A 7,482-nucleotide genomic window follows, 5' to 3' on the forward strand; every position below is an offset into this window, starting at 1 on the left:
CACATACGCTAATGTGGTTTACAATGTTTTTTACCCTCCTTATAACTCGAGTATGTTTTCATTGGGGTATATTTTTATCCACCAACTTTACCCATGTCAAGGATGAATGACCTAATCAGTTACCTCAACAATAAAATCCAAGCAAATGAAATAGTTTCTAGCTCTTAAAAGTACAAAACAGTTATAAGAATTCTGATGAAAGACTATATAATTTGTTATAAGAGTAGTGGAAACATATCAACTTACAACAACAACATATTTAATGTAACTATATAAGTAGAGTTTGTGGAAGCCATTTAAAGTGAAAATCGATCTTATTCCTACCTCTTGGAAGTATAGAGACTATTATTGAAAAATGTTTCAATCAACAGACCGTTTAATCATGATAGTAGGAATGCCTCAAACGAAAATCTTCTATATTTTAAAATCCTTTGAATCAACAAATAAAGAGGAATATATTTCTAAGGACTTCCTTTAACACTACTTATGAAAAGATAATACCAAAAGATATTCAAATTTAGAACTTAAAGATCAAATAACAAGTTCATGAGTAGCCGAAGATTAAGGCTTTAACCTTTAACTCCTCTTCTCACAAATAATACATTAATAGTTATAAGTAAATTATAAAGTATACAAAAAATATAAAAACATCTACGAAATTGTATTGTGAGTAAAAAAACCAATCTTTCCTATAACACACAAAAATAAAGAACCACACTATAACTTTTTTCCAAATCGTGGTAACTCTTTGTCTATATGAGTCTTATCTTACAATAAAACAAATTTTAATTGAATGTTCTCTCTTTCGGGCCTTAGCCAATTTTATTGATAAATTTTTGAAATTAAGAAAAAAAATTCATAATTAATTATATGTTATTACATAACTTCAAGAGCAAACTAACATTCTGTTGGATGGTTGTTACAAATTATTTTATAATGTGTCACGTAATATTGTATTAAACTAATAGCACATACAATAGGATAGTTAACAACCATCCAAATAAGTTCTAAGATAAAGTAAGTTCATCTCAAATTATAAGAAACGATTCTCGAAATCTTATGGTGACTCATTATTTCTTAAGCAAACACAAGTGATCAATGAAAAACTTAATTGTAAGCCAAACAATTAATAACTAAAAATCAAGTCCCTACTATGAGATAACCGATGAATTAGATGAGAGATATGAATTGCATGATATACAAGTTATTATATTTGTGTATGCGGGCTCATTTAAATAATAGTTCTTTAACTAACTTTTACCTATGTCAGGTAATTAATTTAAATATTAACCATGATAGATAATTAAGGACCCCTTTTATCTATGCTATGTAATTTTTTCTTAAAAACATAATAAATTACCTCAAATCATAAAGAACAATTCTCGAAATCGTATGATATTTAGCAAATCTAGTAAAAATACACTCTTTTGAGCTAAACTACACAACTCACCCTAAAAACTAATCGAAAATCAGGGAAAGAGAATGAAAGGCATAAACTTTTTCAATTCCTATTTTTCTTTTATGAGCTAGCAAAATTCATAAGCTTGCATCATGACTAAGAAAAATAATAAGCAAAAAAACATACTTTTTTATATGAAGAAATCATGTTGTGAATCATAGACTGACCAACTAAAGCGAATAACTGCTTCGATGTATTAGGATAAAAATTACATAAAATTTATAAAATTAATGTAAATTATGTATACATATATGCAAGTGCGGAATTTAAATAACTAATAATATCAATATACTAAACAAAGATTACCGACCTAGAAAATCAAAAGTAGCGGAACACATTCGAAGGAAAAACAAAAGCAACATAAAATTTAAGGTTGAGCAAATACCTTGGATCCAAAAAGAAAAAACAGAACATTAATTTTACTTGCTTTTGTATTCACTTTAATTGACTACAAAATAAAATAAACATGAACCAACTTCAGAATCAAAGAACTTAAAGAACTCTAGCAATTTAATAGAAAATAAAACTAATAGATATTGAATACAAATAGTATTTTAAATATTAATCAAATTATCGATTCAAAGAGGACACTTTTTATTTTTTTACACCATACACACCAGAAATTGTAATTGTGCAAAAATAATTTTATACAAGTTATAATTTGTATACAATATATCATAAAAAGAAGAAGCAAAAAATCTTGATAGAATTATTTGGGTCTAAGATCAATGCCCTCAACCATAAGCCCTCATTTAAGGTGTTTACCTTTAACTTCATTAAGACACATTATTATTTTTTTTAATCATTCATTCCTTCACTATAAAATCCACCCAATTCTATCTCCAATCACCCATCTTCTCTTTCACATAAAGAACGCACTTGCCTCTGTCCATGGTTTAACTACATCCAAATAACATAAAGAGCATGAGAAACCATATTCAAATAATATAAAGAACATGAGAAATTACATGGGTTCACTATCTTTTTGAAAATCTTTGTACACCCTCAGTATTGGCCACAAAAAATATGGTTTTTTAGTCACAAATTAATTTATATAGAGGCAATATTAATCTAAACCTAAACCTACGACAATAAGAGTTCTGAATAAAGAAAAAATCAAAAGTTCCCAAATCCTTCAAAAATTCAAAAGAATGCCAAACCAAAAACATGACACTTTTTAAAAAGGTAAAATACATACGTAGACCTCTGAACTTGTTGATTTTTTTCGTATCGATACTCAGTTAATTCATGTTTCTATTGAGCCCCTAAATTCTTCATAAAATGTGTTAATTAAATATAGTTGCTGACATGACATGACATGTGCAATACACCTCACCTCCACTAGGAGAGTCAGAAGTCATAATTTATTCTTATTTTTATTTTTTTTCTCTTATCAATTGAAGGCAAAATTTTATCAAAACATCAAAATCTGATTTCTTGTGTAGAGATTCAACATCAAAATCTGCTTTTTAGTATGTACAAGCTAGTTTCCAGTTCATTGAAACTAATTTGATTGGAGCTTGAGATTCAACATCAAAATATAAAATTCAGAATTTGTATCTCTTGAAAATTAGGTGTTTTGGGGGATGAAAATATCAAAATCTGAAATTTGAATTGGAGCTTGAGAAAAGAGAACTAGGTGGCTGATTGTTGCATTGATGTTTTTCTGGTGAAATTTTTGCTGGAAAAATCAAAATCGCGTGGCTCTCTTCTTTGTTATTGTTGCTTGTTGCTGTATATAAATGTGTGTTGTATTGTTACTCTTTTTCTTTCCCTAATGACTGTTGGGTGTTGTTTTAGTGGAAAAATGGAGGAGTGAATGTGAGCTTTAATGGTGGAAAGAGATAAAGACTAGAGGAAGAAGAAGATAAAAAAATAAAATTATTTTTCTTTTTTTTATTTTTTTATTCTTTTTCTTGAATGTCATGTAATTTATCATCAGTTATAGTTTTCATGTCATGACAAATGACTTTCACGTGCCAAATCTAATATGAAATTGTGCATTTTTGCTTAATTGACACAATTTGTAAATAACTAAAGAATTCAATAGGTACATGTCCTAATTGAGATGCCAATACGAAAAAAGTCAGAAAGTTCAGGGACCTGTCTTTGTATTTTGCATTTCAAAAATATGCAAAAAGTGCTAGATTTTAGGTAATAATTAATTATCCATTGTTAATTATAATTTATAAAAATAATTAACAATTAGAGTAGAAAGGTGAAAAAAATGTTTTTTTCTATTGTGGAGTGTTTTAATGAAGAACAAAAAACTCAAACAACATTTACAAGTACATTCCCACACTTTTTTTTGGTTTTCCATCCGGTGTCCGGTGCTCGCATTGGAGCCCCGACTAATCCGGATCGCGCGTTGCAGGGCCCATTAAGGTGGCAGCGCTCCCAACAAAGTTTTTTTCCATACCAGGATCGAACCCTCGACCTTTGATTAAGGGTGGAGCAACCCCATCCACTGCACCACAACCCATGTTAGCAGAAGAAAGCATCGAATTTTCTCAAGTTATTCTTCCCACACTCAATATAATATAAATGTAAATATAGATATAGATATAGTGATTTTTTTTCTTTTTAAGAGAATAATATATTTTTAAATTTAAATATTTGATATTTTTTAATTCAAAATTTTATTACAAATAATATTAAATTTTATCCTAAAACTATCACATGACTTTTCAAGAGCTTCTTAGACTTCTTTTAGAGTATGTTTGGTATGAAGAAAAATATTTTTCAATTTTCTCTTGTTTGGTTAATTTAAATGTTTTGAAAAGTGTTTTCCAAATCAACTTATTTCCTCAAAATCTAAGGAAAATGACTTTCCTTCAAAAGGCAAGGAAAAATATTTTTCAAAAACTCTCTTTCACCTCACTTTTAAGTTGAAATGTTCATCCAACTCTCAAATCACTCACGCTACTTCGACCCCCAATCCCCTACCCTTCTTCACCCCATGTAACGCCCCAGAAAATGGGTCCCGGAGCGTCATACGGTGCTTGAGGCTATGAGTAGCCTCAAGCTAACCCTTTGAGCCATTTTCATTCAGTTCAACACAAATCAACGGGGTTTTCATAAATAACCCTCAAGTATCAACAGAGTAATCATCATCCAAGAATAAAAGAATTTCAGAAAGATAACAAAATACGACTTATTAGTCAACTCCCAACATCTATACTAGTCTGACAAGCCTCTAAGAAAATTAATAAAACCAGCGAGCCATTGAGACATGCCCCAACTGACTCATACTCAGTTATCAAATGTAAACAATTCCGTGAAACCAACATCAGACATCACGTCCTCAGAACATGAGGACTCACCACAACAGATGATGTAGAACAGAGTGCCCGAAGAATCACTGTCGAACCTGGAACTGAGCACCTAAACCTATATTTCGAGAAAATGTAGCCCATATCCGAATATGTGGGTCAGTACCATGAAAAGGAACCGAGTATATGGGGGTGTATGCAGTTGTATAAACATCATCATCATAAATATTTATAAGAAATATGCAGGATGTATGAAAGACTCACATAGCCCGAAGAAAATCATCAAAATCATGAGAGGATGAAATAAGTACAATAACACATGTGAGTCATCATATAATTTGTCAATCACTTTCAGTTCATCAAGAATATCAATTCTCATAATGTAAATATCATTTAAATCTTTCGAAAGAGTAACTTTCACAATTCCACTTTCAAATCACTTCACCGGTCACCATAGACACAAGGAAACACACACATACTGGGAGATCCTATAACCGACATAAACCATATGAGCTATATGGAGTCCAACGTACAACCCACGTTTGGGAGAACTATCCTATCCTTGCCATCGGAGTAGGACTATCGATATCAAATCCACACAAACTAGTGATCACTATATAAATCAGCCTCAGGCTCACTCCTACGGGGGCACATAGTTCTAGGGAAGTAAGGCGTTTTATACCTCCTACTCGGTACTAAAGATTTCTTCCGGACTTAGCTCAGATCATTTCAAAGACAATCCACAACAAAACAATTTCAGTAATATATAAATATACATAGGGAGCCATCATGCTTCCCATCTATCAAAATCAACCACGTTGTGGATTTCTTTCACACTCGAGTTCAAAATAACTCCATTAACACGAAAAGGTCAAATCATTCAAAATATCTCAAATATTCAACATCAACGTGCTTATAACATACACTTTCTAAAAAAAAACACAATTTCCAATGGGGATTCACGACCCAAATATCAAAATCATGATAAATATCGTTCAAGATTCATGCTTTATATCTCCATATATGTAAATTCATCTTTCAAAATCATAAACATCAAGATTTCATAATAATTATCATAAGATATGGGTTCATGCTTCAAATTCGTAAAATACAAATAAAAATCATGCCTTTGTAAAGAAAATTACTTTTGAGCACAAGAACGAAAGAGAGTTCTTATTGAAAAACCCCACATACCTTGAATGATGAACTTTAGATTGATACTCGTTTTTGAGATGTTAATCGTGCCTTTGAATGATGGTTCTTGGAGTTCTTGAACTAGGAACTTGGAATCTTGAATAAATTTGCAGAATTAATGGTGAACTTTGAAGGTTCTTGAAGTTGGATGTAGGAGCTTAGGGTTTTCTTTTTGAGGGAATTTGATGAAATATAACATATAATGCTTCTAATAGGCTTTACTATAGGGTTTGGACGGATTTTGGGTGAGGGGGAATGACCAAAATGCCCCTAAAAATTAAATAATTCTCGAATCTGTCCTTTGGTGGACTGTTCTAATAGTCTGAAGTAGATCAACCATAACGTTTTACTCCGATATCCAAATTGGATGAAACCAATTTCATTAGAAAGAGGACTCTCATATCTTTCCGTTGATATATAGTATCTCACCCATATCATTGTGTACAAGGAGTTATGATCGTTTGAAGTTGACCCAAAAATTCACTTTTGATAGGCTGAAGTAGATCGACCATAACTTTTTGCTCCGATAGACAAATTGGATGAAACCAATTCCATTGGAAAGAGGAGTCGCAGAACTTTCCGTTGATATATAGTAGATCACCCAGATTATTATGTACAAGGAGTTATGATAGTTTAAAGTTGGAGCAAAAATACGCCAGGCCTCATTACTTTTTCCTGCACGTTTTATTGTTCACTACTATTCACGGTTCGATCGGAATGTTCATAACTCGTTGCTCGGGTGTCCGTTTTGGATGATCCACATATCGTTGGAAAGCTTATTCGATACTCTACGCAATGGTGGGTCATAATCTAAGACATTCCATACGGAAAAATTTATAATTCATTCTAGAAGATAGAACCCAACACGTTTACACACAAAATTTCAACGAAAAATTTCCTGGGGTATTACACCTCACCCCACCCCTCATTCAAAAAAAATATTTCAAATTTTTTTCTTACCTTATCCCCTATCCAAAACCCAATTCATTCAAGAAGATATATATATTTTATTTTTATTTTTAAAAAAATCAAACTTTTTTCTTACTCTCCCCACCCGCCCCCCACCCCTGCCAACCCTCGTTCAAAAAAAATATTTTAATTTTTTTCTTACATAATCTCCTATTCCAAAACTCAAACCTCTACTCCCTCCAAAAAAAAATATTTATTTTTTTAAAAAATTTAAACTTTTTTCTTACCCCATATCCGATTTCCCCTCCAATTTTTTTTTTAAATTTTTTAATTTTTTTCTAACTCCACCCCCCCTCCCCTCCCCCTCCCCCTCTCTCACCCCCTACTAGCCCCCCCCCCCCCCCCCAAAAAAAAAAATAACTGTTTTTTTAAAAGAAATCAATTTCACCCCTACTACCTCTTTTGACAACCCAACCCCAACCTGCCAACCCCCCTTTCTCCTAAAGAAATTATTTTTAATTTATTTTTTAAAAAATATTTACTAACTTTTTTTTACCCAACCCTTTTATCCTATTCATTTTCATTATTTTTGTTAAAATATATACAAATATTTTTAGAAAACATATACTTACCCAAATTGCATAATGA

Source organism: Capsicum annuum, chromosome 3, assembly GCF_002878395.1.
Source record: "Capsicum annuum cultivar UCD-10X-F1 chromosome 3, UCD10Xv1.1, whole genome shotgun sequence".
In the NCBI taxonomy this organism is placed as follows: Eukaryota; Viridiplantae; Streptophyta; class Magnoliopsida; order Solanales; family Solanaceae; genus Capsicum; species Capsicum annuum.